Source organism: Malus sylvestris, chromosome 12 (assembly GCF_916048215.2).
Source record: "Malus sylvestris chromosome 12, drMalSylv7.2, whole genome shotgun sequence".
Classification (NCBI taxonomy): Eukaryota; Viridiplantae; Streptophyta; class Magnoliopsida; order Rosales; family Rosaceae; genus Malus; species Malus sylvestris.
In genome coordinates this window covers 4351069-4373830 of record NC_062271.1, presented here as the reverse complement: position 1 = coordinate 4373830, position 22762 = coordinate 4351069, and the positions used below count along the sequence as shown (strand labels likewise).

At 39.4% G+C, this 22762-nt stretch overlaps 1 pseudogene; it reads left to right on the top strand.

Annotated features, from left to right (window-relative positions):
• The first annotated feature begins 3625 nt into the window (after positions 1-3625).
• Positions 3626-5221, top strand: LOC126593150 (uncharacterized; annotated as a pseudogene).
• The last annotated feature ends 17541 nt before the right edge of the window (positions 5222-22762 follow it).

Sequence of the window (22762 nt, the reverse complement as noted above, 5' to 3'; positions counted from 1 at the left end):
AGAGAGAGAGAGAGAGAGAGAGAGAGAGGTGAATGAGGCATTACATGTAAATTTCTTAGAGGGGTGAATGAGGCATTACATGTGAATTTCTTTGCGTTAGATTATGGATCATGTGTCGGAAAGGGATCATCTCCGGATCCCTTCCACTTAATTCTCCTCATTAAATAATATGGGCTCTTGAAATTTGATCAAACGGTTAACAACAGGGGCTCACTTTAAAAGTTATAATAATTTTAACCGTTAGATCAAATTTCAAGGATTCGGATTGTTTGATGAAGAGAATTAGGTGGAAGGGATCGGTAGATGATCCCCTTCTTCATGTGTCTGCAAGTTTTGAAGGTCAACGTTTTGTGATATAATTTTGCAGGTTTAGCTGGTTGTCTCTTGTGAGTAACGTCTTTCTTTCAACTTAGCATCTCTATTTCTTATTTGAGCAATTCAATTAATCAATCATAGGGAATTGCTAGCTAGCTTACTCGCCTCTCATCATTCATCATCTACTCGGTTGACGATCAAAATTGTCTAACTTCTCGACATTTCATAAAATCATTTATGCTAAAATCCTACGACGTGGAGAATCGGATTAGCTATCTAATTGTTATCAAATAAATAATCGAACTAAGTGCTTGGAATATCACACTAGTAAAACGACTAACCGATTTTCATTTTTCAATACAGTTGATTTTTTGCATGAATAGTTTTGATTATCATATAACATTGCATAATGAAAAAGAAAAAGTGAATGCGGTCAAGGGCGGAGCCAGGATTTTTTTCTTGGGTGGGCTAGTTGAAAATAATACCATAAAATCATATGTTTATTTTTTTTGCTTATATAAAATATATAATAATCAATATAAAAGAACAACAATATAATATAAAATATTCTCAAAATCATAACCCTAACCGATAAATTCAAGGACCATATAAATAATTAACCTACTAATTAAATCAAGAATAAGTAAATAAAGAGATTAAGAACGTACCAAAGGTGACATTCATTTCAACGGAAAGTTAGGAATTGCGGAGATAGAGATTTAATTGTGCATTTAAAGAACTTATTAATATGTTCTTGAGTAAGAAGCACAAAGGCTAAATTACATAGGTTAAATGGTCTTTTTCTTTAAAGAATAGAATAAAGAGGGACTGGAGATAGAACTAATTTATAATTTTTAGCATAAAACTATTATTTACTACCTCTCCTCTACTAAATATACATTAAATAATAATATGTATTGAAATTCAGTAGGCTATAAGCATGAGTTTACAAAAGAATAGATCTATTCACAAACCATTTTTACATTGAACACAGTCTTATTAATATTTTGTCAGTGATCATTTTCAATTCATTCGATCCAAACAACCGACAATTAAGAAAAGTGTGTAAGAAGTAAAAATGAATGCATGAATAACACTATCTTTACATAAAACATCCCTGAACTACAGCTCACCTTAGCCTTGTGGGTGGCTACGCCATTGAATGATTCTCCATTAATTAATTCTCTCTCTCTCTCATCCAAACCAATCATGTCCTCATCTGATGGAATTCTCTTTTGTTTTTTCCCCCCATCTGTTTTGGCGTGCAAAGGCCGTTCCATGCATTGCAAGGTTAGTTGGTGTTTAGTGCTATTTTATAAAAAATAAGGTTAGCTGATTTTTATGTGCCCACAGAAAACAAGATACATGCAGATATTAGAATATCCTCTCCAATCTCTATAGGTAAGATATGAATTGGAAGTTAGCATTTGTTTTTGGTAACAGCCTTATTCTAAAAATAATTAAAAGAAATAATTATTTGGGGTTGTCTAGTTTTTTATATTTTGGTGATGCTACAGGTTATTCCATAAATTAGAGATTTTGGCTGTTAAAATTTTTGTCAAAGATGCAAGGACCGTGAACTGTCAAAAACTCTGATTCAAAGAAAAAGTTCTCTTCATGACTAGTCGATCTTCATAATTTAACGTTGACAAATTTTTTGAAGTTCTACTCCATTTCTTCCATCAACACATACTATATTGAGTCATCCAATCCAGTCTAAATTTGGTCATTATGTGTCATAACTGAAATAAGGTTCTTAATCAGTTTGGATTTTTAAATTTTGAGAAAGTTACATCCAATATTGTTGATTGGTGTCTAAACTGGGCAATTTTAATTCATCCAACGGTTCCAACCCAATGTGAAGTGAATCAGAAATGAATTGGATGGTTGATGTTGTAACAAAAAGAAAAATAAAAGAATTACAAAATTATTAAGGAAGACTTGAAAAGATACTTTAAGAAATACATGAAGTGGAGCTAACGAAAGACTTGGTGTAAAAATCGAGCACATTAACGTTCTAAAATTTATATAACGGATCTCCCTTAATAGAATAAGACTTTGTTATTGTTATTAAAATCACAAATTTAATATAAATAGACGTGTCATGAAGATTGGTGAAAACAGTGTTTGATTAGAGCATCTCCATACCCAACATAGTTTCTGAAAGTTTTCCCGACTTTATAAAATTTGTAATTTCATTTACCTACAAGCCGAAGAAGCATGGAACAAGTAGATTTTTATGAGAAAATACGTTCCCCATCCAAACATGTCCTTAAAGCTGGCCTCATAAACAAATTTAGTTAACCTTCTTTATTTTGATTTACTGAATTTGGAAAGAAAATTTAAATCGAAATCAAATATATGATAAATACTCTTAATCACTTTATGGGTGACAATTGCTTGTGTTTAGGTTTTCTAGTTTATATTTGTCTTCTGTCCATGCCAACTCATTGATTAATCAACACACAAATGATATAATAATCCATATTATTCACTAGAAAAATAAAAAGGTAATATACTTTTATAAGACTATTTTGCAGTGTAAATGGCAACCTCTTATAACATTAGTTGAATATTGTCGGTTATATTTTTGGGTACAAGCGATGTGAATAAAGAATCAAACTTATGACCTCGAAGTCTCATTCGAAGCTTTGGACAAAGATGCTATTAATATATTGGGCCCTTATGGCATCTGATACACATTCTGACAATTGATTGAGCAAATAAGTCAACTTCAAATTGTATTTGTTGTTCGTAGAGTGTGTTATGACCCGAGGCCGCCTGCCTAGTGGGAGTGGCTCCTCTGTTGTGGATGAACGGGAAACCCGACTCTACAAACTCGAGGAAAGCTGCACAACAGTAGTAGGGGCATTAAGATCAGAGCTTTTTGTAGTGCTAGCAGGAATGCAAGTGAAAGAATAGAGAGTAGAGATAAATGTTCATCACTATTTTTTTTTCAACGATGTTCTTCATTACTTGAGTTACAAGCTTTTTACATGTTGATATGTTTTAATCTTTCTAATCATGTAAATAGCAAGTCATATATTCGACTTATGGGGCTGGTGTATCACATGATGGTGACATTTGAAATGTCTCTGTGATTCTTCCTGGCTCCAGAATGGTGGAATGTCATAGCGAAGTCATAAGTTAGTCCCTTATTTATTTTTTATTTTTTTTAAAGTCCCCTTTTTAAAAATTATTATGAGTTTAATTCATAACGCTTGTAAATCATATAATGGTGATCAGATGAAAGTTGAAATGCCTATATGGATCTTTCCGACCCCGAAAAAAAATCATATACGTATAGATTTCGAGTCTTGTTTAAGGCCCCTCTCCAGCTTAACAAAAAAACCTATTTTCTCTGTCCTCCAAAAATCCCCAAACGTCGGATCAATCATGGCAGTGTTTCCCCCATGGACGACGACCTTGGTGATCACAATCATGACAATGACGACGGCGGTGATTTAATCGACGGTAGCAACAACAACAACGTGTACTCGCCGTGCGCGGACACGACGGTGGAGAGGTCCGACGGGTTCACCTTCGGAATTGCCTTCGCCTCCAAGGAATCTTTCCAACGAAACGGCACCGTTCAGCTGTCTCCCTGCGACTCCAGACTCTTTCTCTCCTCCAATGCCCAGATCTCCGTTTTCCGACCCAAAGTTGACGAGATCTCCCTCCTCTCCGTCAACTCCTCCTCCTTCAATCCGGTTCGTTCTCTCTCTAATATCCCTCCTTTTTCTTGCAATTTTTAGCTTGAATTAGGGTCTTGATGTGCTTGTATATCAATTGCAATTTTTTTTTTCATTTTTTACAATATTTGAAAACGAACATTTTGAACCTCCTCCAAGTATCAAACTTTGAATAAAGTTACAAACTTTACTAGAATAATTGCAATTTAAAAAAAAAAATTATTGGAGCTATTGAGTTTTTGCTAGTTTCGAATACAAGCCATTAATTCGGTGTTCTTGGTATTGAATTATCAGGATACTTATGGGTTTATGGTTGCGTTTGCCGGGCGTAAATATGCCGCAAGGTCCCTTCCTACTTTTGTTGTCAATGCTACCTACACTGTCACCAGCTTTACCCTTGTAAGTAAATACTTTGGAACCGAAATCGGACTTTGAATTGGAATTATTTCCGTGCCATTGTGATTTTCAGCTTAATGTTATATATAGTGAGTGAGGTTTTGTTTACACAGGTGCTTGAGTTCAATAAGGGCAAGGCTGCAGAACTTGTACTGGAAAAAGGATGGGTGCTCCAAATGTTCAGGGAGCTCCAGCTTTGTTTGCCTCAACAATCAGCACTGCGCGATCAAGACCTCGAGCTGCATAAACCATGGTGGCTCTGTGGACTGCAGCCTAGAAATCCAATTGGCATTTTCTGGCACGGACAAGCACCTTTCGGTTCTGAACTCATGGTATGAAGTTGCAAACCTTAGGCAGTACTCACTCTGTGGTCCTTATTCGAATTTGAAGGACTCCCTCACAAGCCAGTACGGCAAGATTTTCTAATGTAAAGGGTTTGTGCCATTAGTCTTGTAAATTTCCTACTACTCACTAGGTTTCCTCATTTGTTTCGTAGCGGTCGAGGCAAATATTTGTTGTAAACTAATTTAACTTTGAGGATCATGTTGTGTGGAATTTTTCAGGTCGACAGGCTAAGGACCCATTCCAACAACACCGATATTGTTCCCACTTAACCACTTGCACAACCCTCAGGTGTGGGGTTTTATCACAAAAGGCTTCGGTATTAGTTAAAGTGAGGTAATTATATTTAAAGTAATCTTTCTCCTTCCCTCTGTCCAATGTGGGACAATTGGTTTTCAACATTTTGGGAATGTCATTACATTTGTGTTGTGCATATTTGTGAGATTCAATTCGAATTTCGAACTCTATTTCTGCAATGCATGTTTCATCTTTACTTTTAGGTTACATTACTCGTGAGTATCTGCAGTCGTTGTGGGTGTCTTGGAAAATAAAAATGTTTAAACAAACTCCCAAATGAGGAATTAGAAATTGTGCAAGGAGAAATGAAGAGGATAAGGGGGAAGGAAAGTACAACATAATTCAAAGCACGTACCCAAAAGGTGTGGTTTGAATGTCAAGAGTACTTTAAATAGAATTACCCTACTTTAACTAACATCGAGGCCTTTTGTGATAAAACCCCACACCTGAGGATTGTGCAAGTGGTTAAGTGGGGACAGTATCGGTGTTGTTGGAATGGGTCCTCGGCCTGTCGACCTGAAAAATTCCACACAACATGATCCTCAAAGTTAAATTAGTTTACAACAAATATTTGCCTCGACCGCTACGAAACAAATGAGGAAACCTAGTGAGTAGTAGGAAATTTACAAGACTAATGGCACAAACCCTTTACATTAGAAAATCTTGTCGTACTGGCTTGTGAGGGAGTCCTTCAAATTCGAATAAGGACCACAGAGTGAGTACTATGGAGGTTTTCATGGTGGCCATGGTTTTGGGGAGAGAAACGAGGATGGGGAAGCTATCTTGGATTTTGCAATGGCATATGATCTCTTCTTAGCCAACACCTTCTTTAAGAAGAGAGAAGAACATGTGATCACCTACAAGAGTGGGTCATCAAAAACACAAATAGATTTTCTTCTAATGAGGAAAGGAGATCGTATAACTTGTAAGGATTGCAAAGTTATACCAGGAGAGAGCTTGGCTAATCAACATCGCTGGTTGGTGATGGATGTACATATCAAAAGAGTGAGAAAAAAAAACAAGACTTGGAAGTGTCCAAGGACTAAATGGTGGAATCTAAAAGGAGAAAAACAAGCCATTTTCAAAGAGAAAGTAATCACCTAGTGTGTGTGGGATAGAGACGGGGAAGCTAGCCAAATGTGGGATTCCATGGCTAATTGTATCCGAAAAGTAGCAAAAGAGGTATTAGGAGAGTCTAAGGGCTTTGCTCCACACCAAAAGGAATCTTGGTGGTGGAATGAGGAAGTACAAACAAAGGTGAAGGCTAAGAAGGAATGTTGTAAAGCCTTATACAAAGATAGGACCGATGAAAATGGTGAAAGGTATAGAAGAGCGAAGCAAGAGGCGAAGAAAGCTGTGAGAGAAGCTAAGTTAGCGGCTTATGACAATATGTATAAGCAACTAGATACCAAAGAAGGAGAGTTGGATATCTATAAACTAGCTAGAGCAAGGGAAAAGAAGACAAGGGACCTAAACCAAGTGAGGTGCATCAAGGATGAGGATGGAAAGGTTCTTGCTACAGAGAACGCGGTCAAAAACAGATGGAGAGGTTATTTTCATAATCTTTTCAATGAAGGACATGAAAGGAGTACTTCTTTAGGGGAGTTGAATAACTCAGAAGAGTGTAGAAACTACTGCTTTTATCGTCTAATCAGGAAGAAAGAAGTGGTTGTAGCTTTGAAGAAGATGAAGCATAGAAAAGCAGTAAGCCCAGATGATATACCGATTGAAGTGTGGAAAGTCTTGGGAGAGACAGGTATAGCATGGCTCACTAACCTTTCCAATAGGATTTTGAAAATGAAGAAGATGCCAAATGAGTGGCGAAAGAGCACTTTGGTGCCTATCTACAAGAATAAGGGCGATGTACAAAATTCCATGAACTATAGGGGTATTAAACTAATGAGTCATACAATGAAGCTCTGGGAGAGAGTCATTGAGCATAGATTGAGGCAAGAGACATGGGTTTCGGACAACCAATTCAGGTTCATGCCAGGGTGCTCAACCATGGAGGCAATCTATCTCTTACGAAGATTGATGGAAAGATATAGAGATGGGAAAAATGATTTACACATGGTCTTTATAGATTTGGAAAAAGCGTATGATAGGGTCCCAAGAGACATTCTTTGGAGGATTTTAGAGAAGAAAAGAGTACGAGTAGCATATATCCAAGCTATAAAGGATATGTACTAAGGAGCAAAGACTGCCATAAGAACTCATGAAGGACAAACCGAAAGCTTCCCTATAACTGTAGGATTACATCAAGGCTCATCCTTAAGTCCTTACCTTTTTGCGTTGGTAATGGATGAGTTAATAGGACATATTCAAGATGATATTCCTTGGTGTATGCTTTTCGCAGACGATATAGTGTTGATAGATGAAACTCAGGAAGGGGTAAATGCGAAGCTTAACCTTTGGAGAGAAATGTTGGAATCTAAAGGTCTTCGCCTAAGCCGATCAAAGACAGAATATATGGAGTGCAAGTTCAGTGCAAATAGAGGCCAAAATGAGTTAGGGGTAAGGATCGGAGATCAGGAAATACCAAAGAGCGACTGCTTTCACTACCTAGGATCTCTCTTGCAAAAGAACGGAGAATTAGATGGAGATCTCAACCATAGAATACAAGCTGGATAGATGAAGTGGAAGAGTGCATCTGGAGTGTTGTGTGATCGCCGTATGCCACTGAAGCTCAAGGGAAAATTTTATAGGACGGCAATAAGGTCGGCGATGCTGTATGGCACAGAAAGTTAGGCGGTGAAGCATCAACACGTACACAAAATGGGTGTAACGGAGATGAGGATGCTTCGTTGGATATGTGGGCACACAAGAAAGAATAAGATTAGGAATGAGGATATCCGAGGTAAAGTAGGAGTAGCCGAAATTGTAGGAAAGCTAAGAGAAAATTGATTACGGTGGTTTGGACATATGTAAAGAAGGCCTACTGACGTTCCGGTTAGAAGATGCGACTACAGGACAGAGGTTCAGGGCCGAAGGGGTAAAGGAAGACCTAGGAAAACTTTGGAAGAGACTCTAAGAAAATACTTAGAGTACTTGGATCTAACGAAGGACATGACACAGGACTTAGCACAATGGCATTCTAAGATTCATATAGTCGACCCCACTCAGTGACTTGGATTTTTCAAGTCTCCAACCAAGAAGTTTTCCTCACTCGGGAAATTAAGGGAACACTACCTCAACCTACATGCTCCACTCACAAAGCTTCAACATACAAGCTCCAACAAAAGAAAAATTCAAAGAACTTAGTGAAGAAGGCTTTGGTATATTTAACACAATACGTTGAAATGAAGCAAAGCTTATTTATTGATATCTCCGATAAGTTACAAATATGTGCATATACATGAGTCAAAATAAACAAATAAGATGGAGCCTTCACAAAGGTTGCTTAGGAAAAGTCTTAGCAGTCGGTAGAGCCCCAGAAAGAGAAGGCACCGGAAGGTGATCATTCGAAGCCTCAGTACTGGACAGAACCCTAGAAGGAGGAGGCATCGGAGGTTGATCATTTGGAGCTTCACTACACGGTACAGCCTCAGAAGACGAAGGCAATAAATGCCTTTGGAACAAACCCACAAACCTCTGATGATCAGATAAAATCTGACCATCAGATTCCTTCATCTGGTCAAGCTTCCTCTTCATGTTTATAGCATAGTCATGTGCGAGCCGGTGCAACTGTTTATTCTCATGCTTGAGCCCTCTAATCTCCTGTTTGAAACTTATCACTTCAGCCGCCAATGATTCAACTTGGCAGGTTCGAGCAAATAGGCGTTGGGCCATATTAGACACAGAACCTGCACACTGAACATTGAGAGCCAGAGAATCCTTAACAGCCAACGCATCAAACCGTTTGGAAAGTAGTCTGTTATCTTTAGGAGTGAGAAGGTTTCTGGCCACCACCGCAGCGGTTATATCATTCTTCATTATGGAATCCTCAACGGTAAGAGGACCAGTAGGAGATAAGAAGGATGGGCGCCATATGTTGTCTGGAGAAGGCGTGGCTGCCTCTTCAACAAGGTTTAAGTCAAAACGACAGTCGGAAGGGCCAGACATTTTCAAAGGTGTTGAAGAGAGAAGAGGTCGGACAAATCAAGATCTTAGAAGTGCAAGAAGGGAGCTTCTACTAGTAGAGATTCAAGTGTGCTTTGGAACTTAATACCAGCCTCTATAAAAATATGCACTCGACGGAGCTTCAGAAATCGAATAGGCGCCTGCTCAGAAATCGAAGAGGCGTTTGCTTTCTCAAAAGCTGGGCTGCTCAGAGACCACAAGGGCCGATCTCAGAAATCGAAGAGGCATTTGTTTTCTCAAAAGCTGGGCTGCTCAAAGACCACGAAAGCCGATCTTAGAAATCGAAGAGGCGCTTGCTTTCTCAAAAGCTGGGCTGCTCAAAGACCACAAGGGCCGATCTCAGAAATCGAAGAGGCACCTGCTTTTTCAGCCTTGTCAGCACCTGTCACATGCACATTCAGCTTTGCAAAAATTACGGGCATTCTGTCGAAGATTTCTGGTGAAGTATAAAGCATGTGAATCTTACTGTTCAATCATCCACTTTCCACATGCAACATCAGCTCATGGGTACCACAGATAACTTTGCCAAAGATCTCTGACAAAGTTTAGACATGTGAAGCTTGCAGCTCCCACTACATCGTTATGACCAAGAAGGGTAAAAGAATAGTAAAGAAACAACACTAACAAAGTTTAGACACATAAATTTTGAAGGTCTAGCTACCATATTATTACCCATAAGGGTAAAGGAACAGCACCACTGCTGGATAATTGGAAAGTCCCTGTGTGTCAACCTCTATGCTCCGTGGTAAGGTAGACTAGCAAACATGCCCAACCTTTACTCACATTAGAGAAAACACTCCCAACAAGATTGCTTACTCCAAAATCGAAGAGGCACTACCCTCCGAATCTCGAGAGCCAGACTCCCAACATGATTACTTTCTCAAAAATCGAAGAGACACCGCTCTCCGAATCTCGAGAGCCAGACTCCCAGCAAGATTGCTTTCTCAAAAACCAAAGATGCACCGTTCTCCGAATCTCAAGAGCCAGATCCCCGACAGGATTGCTTGTTTGAAAACCGAAGAGGCACCGCTTTCTCAACTTCGAGAGCCAGATCTTCTTGGATAAAGCTTGTCTGTAATCTTCACACGCAACATCAACTTTCCAGATACCACAGACCACTTTTTCAAAGTGCTCTGACAGAGTTAAAACACGTGAAACTGGCAGCTCTCACTACAGTGTTATGACCAAGCAGGGTAAAGGAATAGCATTACTATTTGTTGTTAGGGAGACTCCTATATATGTCGACCTCCATCCTCAACGGACAGGCAGACCTGCAAAAATGCTTAACCCTTCCTCATATCTGAGAGGGCACTCCCTACGAAGCCTCTCGAAATACTCAGCTTTCTTTCCCCCCGATAATACCTCTGCAAACAAGCTACACCAGAGCAAGAATATCTCATATCATCAGGGTTAAAAGCAAGAGTATCCCATATCATGCTTTTTCCTTATCTTTTCCTTTGGCCTTGTTCTTACCTGCAAGACAAGGAGAAAAAGAGCAATCAGTCAGCACTTGGAATCCAGCTTCCAGTTAGGAACTGACTGCCTGGAACCCCTTACCTGATTACCTACCTGGCATTGCTTTCAAGTACTCATCTTCATCTTATGCTTCCAAAGAAGATACCACATCTGTCTGAGGAACAGATATGGCAAGTGACAAGGATACAAGGAAGCATGTGGAGACAAGCGTAACAGAACACGTGCCGATACATCCACTACTTTGTCAACAGCAAAAGTATCACATATCAGCAGGGTCGAACGTACTCTAGATTTGATGAACTTGTTTTGACCCTCAAATTCTTCAGTTGGCCTTATACTCTGGAGGAAACCAGAAAACCCTCCAGCCCAGTTCAAGAATAAGCCTAGGGAAAGTTACTTCTTCAAAAGCAAAAGTATCTCATATCATCTCTTCTCCTTTTCTTCTCTTTATCCTTCATGCTGCCTGCAAGATAGGGAGAATGAGAACAATCAGCCGGAACTCGAAATTAAACTTCTGATCTGGCACTGATTGCCTAGAGCTCTTATTGCTTACCTTATATGTCACCTCTTTTAGCAGATCCCCTAGCTCGGCGACTTGGGGGACTCCGGCTACATGGTTTGTATCGCGCTTGACCAAGCTTGAAACTACAAGTAAGCTTCAAGTGAAATTGATATATACCTTGTGCATCTCCGCCAGTTAAAGATACCACCACTGGATGGAGGAAGAGTACTTCCAGAGAAGATGCCACATCTACCCATGAGACAGATAAGGTAAATGAAGACGATACCACACTTCGGTACTTAGAAGTTTCGTGATTACTCAGCGGCTTGGATCTTGCAAGACCCCAACCGATGAGCTTTCCTCACTTGGGAACTTAGGGGAGCACTGTTTGTACCATACTTGACCAATACTGAAACTACCGAGCACCGGTCAACGTTACATCGTCAAGGACCCAGAAGAGTTTCCCTCCAACCAGGAGGCCAATCACAGAGCGACATGTGTTGACATCAGAAGCCAATCATGGCGTGACACGTGCCAACATCGGAAGCCAATCACAACACAATACGTGTCAATGTCAGAACAAGGCTAGAAACTCTCTTCTATAAAAGGAGATCATTCTCCCACAATATTTCCTAATGTCATTTGTACTAAATCATTCACTTGTACTCACTAAAGGAGAGCTTGAACCTATGTACTTGTGTAAACCCTTCACAATTAATGAGAACTCCTCTACTCCGTGGACGTAGCCAATCTGGGTGAACCACGTACATCTTGTGTTTGCTTTCCTGTCTCTATCCATTTACATACTTATCCAAACTAATGACCGGAGCAATCTAGCGAATATCACAAACTTAATGCTTTTTGTTGTACCAAAGTCCTCACTGATTTTGTGCATCAACAATCCTTAAGTCCTTACCTTTTTACGTTGGTAATGGATGAGTTAACAGGACATATTCAAAATGATATTCCTTGGTGTATACTTTTCACAAACGATATAGTGTTGATAGATGAAACTCAGGAAGGGGTAAATGCGAAGCTTAACCTTTGGAGAGAAGTGTTGGAATCTAAAGGTCTTGGCCTAAGCCGATCAAAGACAGAACATATGGTGTGAAAGTTCAGTGCAAATGGAGGCCAAAATGAGTTAGGGGTGAGGATCAGAGATCAGGAAATACCAGAGAGCGACCGTTTTTGCTACCTAGGATCTATCTTGAAAAAGAATGGAGAATTAGATGGAGACCTCAACCATAGAATACAAGCTGGATGGATGAAGTGGAAGAGTACATCCGGCGTGTTGTGTGACCGTCGTATGCCACTGAAGCTCAAGGGAAAATTTTATAGGACGACAATAAAGCTGGCGATGCTGTATGGCACAGAATGTTGGGCGGTGAAGCATCAACACGTACACAAAATGGGTGTAGCGGAGATGAGGATGCTTCGTTGGATGCGTGGGCACACGAGATAGGATAAGATTAGGAATGGGGATATATTGAGATAAAGTAGGAGTAGCTGAAATTGAAGGAAAGATGAGAGAAAATCGGTTACGGTGGTTTGGACATGTGCAAATAAGGCCTACTAACGCTTCGGTTCGAAGATGTGACTACGGGACAAAGGTTCAGGGCCGAAAGGGTAGAGGAAGACCTAAAAAAACTTTGGAAGAGACCCTAAGAAAATACTTAGAGTACTTGGGTCTAACGGAGGACATGACACAAAATCGAGCGCAATGGCGTTCTACGGATTTGTTTTAAGGGATTTGTTTTTAATTTGAAAATCGTTCTCTTGTTCTTTTCACTCTTTGGGCTAAGTTGCCAATTCCAAACTAACCCGTCTACCCCAGCCTTGCCAAAATAGAAAGACAATCATTGAGCACCAACGTTTTTTCTCTTTCTTAATTTAATTTATTTTTCCCTTAAACTCCTAGTAATCCTCAAGTCATCTATTGATAATTGGCTGAAACATTAATAGAAACGAGAGCAAAAGAAAACAAAATAATAAACCATAATTAACTTCATGATTTATGTGATATTCATCTCTTGCTGCAGACATTTCCCCATTGGAAGTTCGAATATGGTCCAAGAGAATCGAATAAAGTGGTTCATTGGTTGGGTTTGCTAAAAAAAAAAACAAATGGTTCATTGGTTGGCGAGAATGGGTATAGTCTCAGTTAATCCGGGCGTTTGGCTTGAGAATCCCCCCGATGTAATTTCGGATCTACTATTTGAGGAGAGTTATATTAGTCAATTAATTGGTGTGGGATGCTCTTTTTCCCTTGGTCTGGGTTGAAATCACCAGCAAGGCTTTTATCGAGGCCCATTGTAAGCACCTTACCCCCTTGTTATGTACTTATTCCTTCGTTATCAATGAATATCGCACTTTCACTCCAAAAAAATAACTTCATGATGTTATAAACATTGTATTTAAGTGTGATTGTGTAAATCCTATATTAGATTTAATACTAGTTATTCTTCTCTATTAGGACTTGTATTCCTTGGAGGAAAAGGATTCTTCCCTCCCTTATTACTATAAATAAAGTCACTGCGTAGAGGAAATAACACATATTCTACACAATCATACAAATGCATCTCTCTCCCTACTCTTTCTGCTGACATACCTCCCTCTCTCCTTGTCAGCACGCTCCTACTGCTGTGCTTAGGAATCTGACGTGAAAGTTTTCTGCATTAAACCAGTTCATCAATATCATCACGCAATCAAGTTCTTCCAAAAAATGGTTTTTAACTCAATATTTTTGCAGCCTTGATAGCATGAACATTCACCATAATGCATGATCCAACTTTACGTTTTGCAAATTTTAGATTCTACATAAATTGTGTATGCATTACATCCATAATCGTTGAATTATGTGAATTGATATTGCCATGAATTGCATCAAATATTTGTCCATGCATTAAATTATATGTTGAATATGCATGAAATTGAATTAATTTATAATCTAGAAACGAAAAAAAAAATTAAAGAAATAAATTAGGGTTTTCGTGAAACCCTAGCAATGCCCGTTTTAAGTAGTGCCACCGTGTAAGTAGGGTAGCAACCTGCATCGGCTTGGTGAGCCCAACCCAATCCCAAGGCTGCAAGCCCAAAGAACCCAAACGTGCATTCCAGCACCACCATCCTTAATCCATACCCGACCTGAAGCTAAGGCCTTTCCCGTTGATTATTTCGACGAAACCACGATTGGCAATTGTGTGCTTAGGACAAAACTCATCGTTTTCAACAACGATTTTCAAAAATTCTAGAAGAATTTCTTGAGTTTTTCATGGGATCCCCTCGAATCCCTTCGGTTCTCACATCTACAACGTTGAGACTTTACCTCTGTCGCCAAAAAACTTGGTTCTCTGATGAACCATGGCCTGCTTCGACCATAGAAAACAGCCTGAAGTGGTGCCGTTGACCATTTCCAGTAGATTCCCACACCCAGCGTCGCTGGGGTAGCCTGCAAATCCAACCCGAGCCCTAAGGGGCCACAATTTCCTTTGGTCCATATTGGACAACACCCTTATTTTTTGGGCCTACTTGTGCTTATCACCTTGACCCACATCACCAACCCTTTGGGCTTTGGTGATTATTGGCCCGATAGCCAATTGAGACGTTCTGGGCTTATTCTTTCTCTCATGCACCGCGCCACACACAATCCTAGCCTTCTGTTGGTGCCTGTGTCTACGCCGCACTGGAACAAGCCCCATATCTAGGGCCTACGTGTTCCCACCCACACTTGATCCATGCCAATCTGAGCATTTGGTCTATTGAGCCTGCAGCCCAACCATGCCTATTCCAACACATTTCTGGGCCTGGACCCCCATTACCTTAAATTACTCAGTCTACCTGTGAGCCTTGAGTTTTTAATTGCCTATTTTTTTAGGCACTCTTTGGGTTTTATAATTTTTTTCACCCACACTTTAAATTTGGCCCGAAGTCCAAATAATCAATTCAATTATAATTTTAGACATGAAGATCTATTTGCATATTTTATTGTTCCATATTTCTGTATATATATTTGTGTTTGTCTGCAGGAACATATGAACCTGAAGTTCATAATTCTTTTGAAACCCGAAGTTTCTAGAAACATGCCTTGTTTGAAAACCTGAAGTTTTCATTAAAAAAAACATCACCCATGAAAACCCAAAGTTTTTTTATGTAACTTTAAACCAATAAATGTCTATTAGAATATGAATGTTCTACTCCTATGTGAATGGATTGATTTTTCTCCATTACACTAACCATATTCATGTCCATTTATTTTGTGATAGAGACATGTTGAATTTGAACAAACTCTACTTCACCGCTTTAGAGGTCTTTAGAAGAAACTACCTCAAGTGGATCTTCAGATGTGAAGCTCCATCTCACCGTCAAGAATTTGCGCCCACCATTGAAGATGAGACGGATAAACTGGTTAGCATCTGAAGACACATTCATGATGCACGCAAACCGAGTACCTTTCTGAAGAAGACCACGGGCACTTTGGGTCGCTTTGGCTGATCACTTCGATCACCAAAATGACATCTTCTTGCCTGAAGCAAAACACGACTGGCAGCATCTGCGCTTCCAAGACTTTAAATCTGTGAATGAATATAATTATGAAGTTTGTCGAATCCGATCACTTCTCAAGTTCTATAACTAGAACTTGACCAAGGAGGATCTCCTAGAGAAAACCTATTCAACCTTCTCTGCTACCAATGTTATTCTGCATCAACAATATAGGGCTCAGAAGTTCACTAAGTTTTCAGATTTGATCTATGTTTTACTTCTCACTGAAAAGTATAATCAGTTATTGATGAATAATCACCAAGCTCGACCTACTGGGGCGACTGTTGTTCTTGAAGCACATTATAGCACAAACTAATACCTAAAACACCAATACCCCGTCAAGTTCAACAAAGACAAGGCCCATCTAAAAGAGGAAACCAAACCTAGAAGCTGACACACCTCGACCCGAAATGTCCAATATGACTCCGAATCGAACTGTTCTGGCAACACCTGGAAAGTGACAAAGCCATAAAGTATAATGATGTGGAAAATGTAAATAAATTTAAACCTAAAAGTGCCTAAAGACAAAAGAGCGCTGTGAGCGGGAATGAACCCATTTCACACGCAACGTCAAAGCATAAGTAAAATACAGTAGTGTGGGTAAGGATCATACCCTCAGAGGTAGCCACCTATACTGTAATTCGCCAGGAATCCTTGTCGATACGAACTCTCAGCAACTAAAACCTATAGGGGCGAGAAACAGAAAACGTGAGTAGGCAAAAACAAAGTTTTTGAAAACATCTTTCTCTTTAAAATGTACTAACTCCTCACCGTAAAACCCGTATAATTTCCCAGAAAATAATACTACATACATATATACAAATCATATTCAAGAACAATGGAAATCAAGTATATGCCATGTCAACCATCTCAGCAACAAATGTGTAAGCCAGGTGATAAAATCAATACAAAATGATATGTTAGTCGGAGTCACCTAATGTGACCTTGTAGACATCGAAATTGCGGTGAAATAAATGTTCACCAACGCATTAAAATTTTGACGTGTCAAGGCATACATGGCATATGCCACGTGTCATACAAATTGTACACATGGTGTGTGACTCAACAAAATAAAAAGAAATACCCTTGGAGGATTACACAAGTTTTTCTTCTCATTTTGGGCAATGACAAGGCAAGCACATTTCAATCCATTGAAGATCAAAACAAGGTTTTCTTCTCATTTTGGGCAATGACAAAGCATGCACATATCAAGTTTAAAATGATATTAAGTGGAAAATTAGGCCATAAAATTACCACTTCAAGTTTAAAATTGTATTAAGTGGGAAATTAGGCAATGGTGCTTGGAAAAGAAAAAAATATTTTGTGGTGGTGATTCATTCTCAAAGCCTATAAATAGGCTTCTACATCAAGGTATCATGAACCAATTCACAAATACATCTCTCTACTCCCAAAATGGAAGAGAATACTCCCCACACATCCAAAATCCTTGAAGCTTTGAAACTCTAAAGCTTTCAAGCATCCAACCTCCCAAATTCAAGCAAATCCCGAAGGATCAAGAAAGCCCTCTTCGTTCTTCGTCAAATTTCTCCTTCAAGATCAAGCCCCAACGGCCCTTGAAGAAAGTGTTCAACAAATCCACACAACTGTTCATCCTAAGATCAAGCCCCGACGGCCCTTTTGGATCAACAACATCACCAAATCCACATAACTGTTCATCCTAAGATCAAGCCCCAACGGCCCTTTGGATCAACAACATCAACAAATCCACACAATTGTTCATCCTAAGATCAAGCCCCGACGGCCCTTTTGGATCAACAACATCACCAAATCCACATAACTGTTCATCCTAAGATCAAGCCCCAACGGCCCTTTGGATCAACAACATCAATAAATCCACATAATTTTTCATCCTAAGATCAAGCCCCAACGGCCCTTTGGATCAATAACATCAACAAATCCACACAACTGTTCATCCTAAGATCAAGCCCTGACGGCCCTTTTGGATCAACAACATCACCAAATCCACATAATTGTTCATCCTAAGATCAAGCCCCAACGGCCCTTTGGATCAACAACATCAACAAATCCACACAACTGTTCATCCTAAGATCAAGCCTCAACGGCCTTTTGGATCAACAACATCAATAAATCCACACAACTGTTCATCCCAAGATCAAGCCTCGACGGCCCTTTGGATCAACAATCATCCACCAATTCAAGATCAAGCCCCGACGGCCCTTGAAGAAAGTGTTCTTCGTTCCTCGTTCATCATTCTTCCAAGATCAATCCCCGACGGCCCTTGGATCAACCATCCACCAATTCAAGATCAAACCCCAACGGCCCTTGAAGAACTTCCACCAATTCAAGATCAAGCCCCGATGGCCCTTGAAGAAAGCACCATCGTTCATCATCTGTTCATCCAAGATCAAGCCCCGACGGCCCTTGGATCAACAACATCAACAAATCCACACATCCAACCGTTCTTCAAGATCAAGCCCAAAAACCCTTGAAGATCCGTTCATCACCATTATTCAAGATCAAACCTTAACGGCCCTTGAAGAAACACTCATCCTCAAGATCAAGCCCCAACGGCTCCTTGAAGATCCGCTCAAATCCACCTTCAAAGATCAAGCCCACGGCCCCTTGAAGAAACTTCCAACAGTTCATCCAAGATCAAGCCTCGACGGCCCTTGGATCAACGAAACATCCACAAATCAACACCTTACGGAGATCGAATCAGAGGATCAAATTTGAGAGAGATTGTAACCCAAAATCATCAAACACAAATATTATTTTGTGCACGTTGTTCTTGTCTCTTTCGTTTCAGGAATTTTCCATGTTCACAGACCTGTACGGCTGAACCTATAGCTCATCTATCAACTTCTGCACACGAGTCAGAACTACCTAATGTGGTCTGTACGACAGGCCAGGTGTAAATAAGTACACTCAAGTGCTACGATCACGTGAAGGCTGTGCGAAGTATCGCAAGTCACCTACAAGTCAAAACCACCTAATGTGGTCTGTACGACAGGCTGGCACCTGCCTTGGATCCAAGGTGAGCGTATGGTGCGGGAGGTGAACGATCACGTGAAAGCTAGACCCTGGCCTCGGCGGAGCACTAACACCGGGGTGCAGGATAATAAGCACTAGATGCATTGAATCACAACCATACATAATGCAATCACTATCACCAATAAGTACTCACCTGAAGCCTACCTGGACTTCCGCAACATCAATGAATATTATGCATATCTATACTAATGTATATACTAAAATGTAATGCAATTGACATGACATAACAAAACGTAATTCCATTTAAAATAGTTTCTGGGAAAAATGTAAAGCATATATATATATATATATATATATATATATATATATATATATATATATATATATATAGAAAACCAAAAGCCCATTCACCTGGAGTCTATGCTACAACTCCCTAGCATAAACATCGAGGCGTCACGAACGATCGGCGCTTAAAGCAATTATAAAACCACATCTCATAATCTTTATCAATAGAACATGTAACTTACATAAAATACATCCCTAAGGACGTTCTATAATGATTTGAGACACATTGACCAAAATTTGACCTTCGGTCAAAGATCGACGGTAGGGTCCACAACCCTACGTAATTCAATTCAGAAGATCCACATCTTAGATTTCTGATCCGTAAATTCCAAAGATCCACATTACGCTTATAAAACATCATACTAAAGTTTCATTACGATCCAACGATTGGATCTCCGCGAATTGCAAATTCAAGTGGCGGTTAACGTTTTATTCTATGAAGTTACAAATCCAATTTGAGAAGATCTGTATGTCGGATTCCCAACCCATAAGTTCCTACGATCCTCAAATATTACATACCATAACGTATTGAATTTTGGTGACAATCCAACGGTCAGATCGTCGATTCATACAATTATCAAGTAACGCAAGTTAATCAAACTAGATTCACACCAATCAAATCACATCATACGGACATCAAATCTGAGATCAATATATCGATTTAGCATAAAATAATGTCGGCTGCCCACTGGCCACGCGCCGCCACATGCACGTCGCCGGTTGCGATCTGCCGCCCCGATTCGTCGGAAAATTCAACTATTTCTAAAAATTACCAAATTTCACAAGAAAGTAGATCTCAGTGAGTGAAGCAACTTTCATACCTGTGACTAAGGCCAATTTGGCCTGAAAAATCCCTAATTTCGTGAAAACCCCCGGAAACCCTAAAGAGGGTGTGCTTCGATTCGACCTCTATAATCACTCTGACGCCTCCACCACTGCTTGGGCTTTGTTCATGAGGTTGAGGGGAGTCTAATAGTGGTGGTAATTGAATGAAATCATTTTATATTTAGAGGATTTCGGCCAAGAGTCTTCGCTGCACCCGCGGCTCCCTTGGTTTCGGTTCTTCACGAAATCAAGGTTATACTCAATGGAGTTTGGGTGAAAATGGAAGAGGGAAGGATGATGGCCAGTTTACAGGTGGTGACAAGGTTTGGATCACTGGAAAATCGACGAAAAAGCGTCAGAAAATCCACGGCACGGATCGGATCCGATGGGATAAATGGGTCAAGGGGAAATAAAATTCCCGTTTGGTGCTTCTCACTTCCCTCATTTCTCTTCTTGCTCTGCCTTCTCATTGGTCGTTCTTTCTCCCCATTTCACTAATTGGTCCACACCCTTCCTTATCCTCCTTTCATTCCCATCAGAGCCACACACATGGCATAACCAAATAATGCTCCAAAAAATTGAAGCATTCCAGAAAATAAGAATTTTACAATTTTGCCCTCAACTTCAATCGTTAATAACCCATTCATTATAACTCCAAATTACGTTTCGTTTGCATCCACACGTTCATAGTGATGAGTACTACGAGGATATGCCAAGAAAATAAGTTTTGTGTGACACGACATGGCAGTCAACAAAAGTCAACACTTTGGCTCGAATGGCATTTCATAAATTCACTTATTAAAATTATGAAAACTGAAATTTTTAGGAATGGGTCGTCACAATCTTCCCCCCTAAAAAAATTTTGTCCCCAAAATTTAAGATAACTTGTAAAATACTTGAAAATAGGGAGATGATATGTATATAGATACATATACAAGGAAGAAATTGAGTTCGAGCGGCTGCATAAAAGAGAATGCCATTCCGTCAAGATCAGATTGCAATTATTCCTCTTTCATGCCTCCAAGTTTTTACCTTCTTCCTTCCTTGATAATATAGTAGTGTAATACTTGTATAAAATATAAATTCGGAAATACGATGACAAAAATTAGATATGCAAAAACGTACGATTTGAATACTGATACCAAGTTTGAAATTAAAGGTGGAAATAACTCTTCCAAATTTTGTAATGGCAGAAATACCCATATAAATAAAATAACGTAGTAGAAATATATTTGCACGAAAAATCAAAACTCAAAATGAAAATGGACTTCAACAAACATTCGTCATGTCATGAACTTCGAGAATAAGTCTGAACCATAGTTAGCTAGTGAGTGTTGCCGTAAATGATGCGTCTCGCCCACTTGCTTAGTGAACTCAACAATTAAGCCATTGATATTGCAGTCTGCAGCCTGTAACGCCGATAACCCATTGTTGTCTCAATAAACTAGTGAGAAGTTCCCGAGGATGCCAAAATATCATTTTTCATCCTCATGTGCGAATATGCCTAGATAGTCTTATTCATGCCTCAATCGCGGCGCCGTAATATTCCAGAGCACACCAATTTAGCTATTAGAAGTGCTTCGAAATCCATGTTCACTCGAACCAATAAGTTCTAGAGTGATGTAATGAAAAGATACGTAGAAACGAACACATATCGTAAAATATTTCCTTCGTGACTAATCACTAATGTTATTCACCAAATCAAGGGGTATAACCTCTGAAATCCTGAATTAGAGAACCCATATCTCTGACGACATTCTTCGAATGACAATTGCAGTTTCGAGCCACATATGGAGATTGATGCCACAATTGTCGAGCTTTATACCTTCACCAATACCATGCTGAAATATTGCTTAATCTTCAGAGCTGCTTGGAATTTTTCCTGGGTAAGTCTAGTCGCAAGAAGATTATACTCCAATGGTTCCTGCTATCATCGATATGAAACTAGCGCACACATCCGCCAAGTCGACCTATCATGAATTCCTGACTGATTGAGCGAGAAACCATGTCGGGAAGGCTAAAAGAATACTCAAGAATTTGAGAGTCAAAACAAGTTCATCAAATTTGAAGCTCAAGATATCTAGATTGATTGCCTGCCATCACACTACAAAACAACTTCCAGAATATTCAATCACCAACGGTAACGATCCATCTAACAAAGTATTTGACAGATGATTGAAGAATTAATAATCACAACTAAATTTCAATATCCAAGCAATTCTTCTAAACAGTCTACATGTCTTCGAAATAACACAAACTGCAGTAGAGTAGACACGTACCCAAAGTTGACTAAAATGTCTTTCCAGCAGAAAGGAGTGACTATGGAGCCACAATAAAAAAAATGATGATCACAATGCCAGAAAATCTGATAAATTCAAGAATGGGTAATTTTACCAAGTGGTCTAAAATGTAGTCCCTCTTGACCAATAAAAAAATGGGTTGACTTGTCAAATCGATCTATAACCATTGAAACATCATCATAATCTCCATATGTACAAGATACCTCATACCATAAGCTTATATTGATATTTCTCATCTTTATACAAGTACAGGAAATGATTATAACCATCCAAACAATTTATTGATATCTCACGAGTAACGTTAAAACAATACTTTTGAGTTCCAATTGAAGTGGGATAAGACAAGCTAAAGGTGCTCAATAACTACGTTTGCACCAACAGGGTAATACACGATAGTGTAATCGTAGGCGTTGATTTGGTACTTCCAACGTTGCTATTAGAAATTTTAGTTTATCTCTAATGAAGATGTATTTGAGAAATCTAAGGTTGGTAAGGGGTTTAAACATGCTTCTCCTTAGAGAAATGTCATTTGATTTTCCAAATGAAGATGATAACAATTGACTCTGGGTCATGGATAAGGTAGTTCACTTCATACGGTTCCAACCGTTGAAAATTATACAAGCGATACTCTGTCAAGTTATCTCTGTACAGTCGAACATCCAAAGAACACATCATCATGC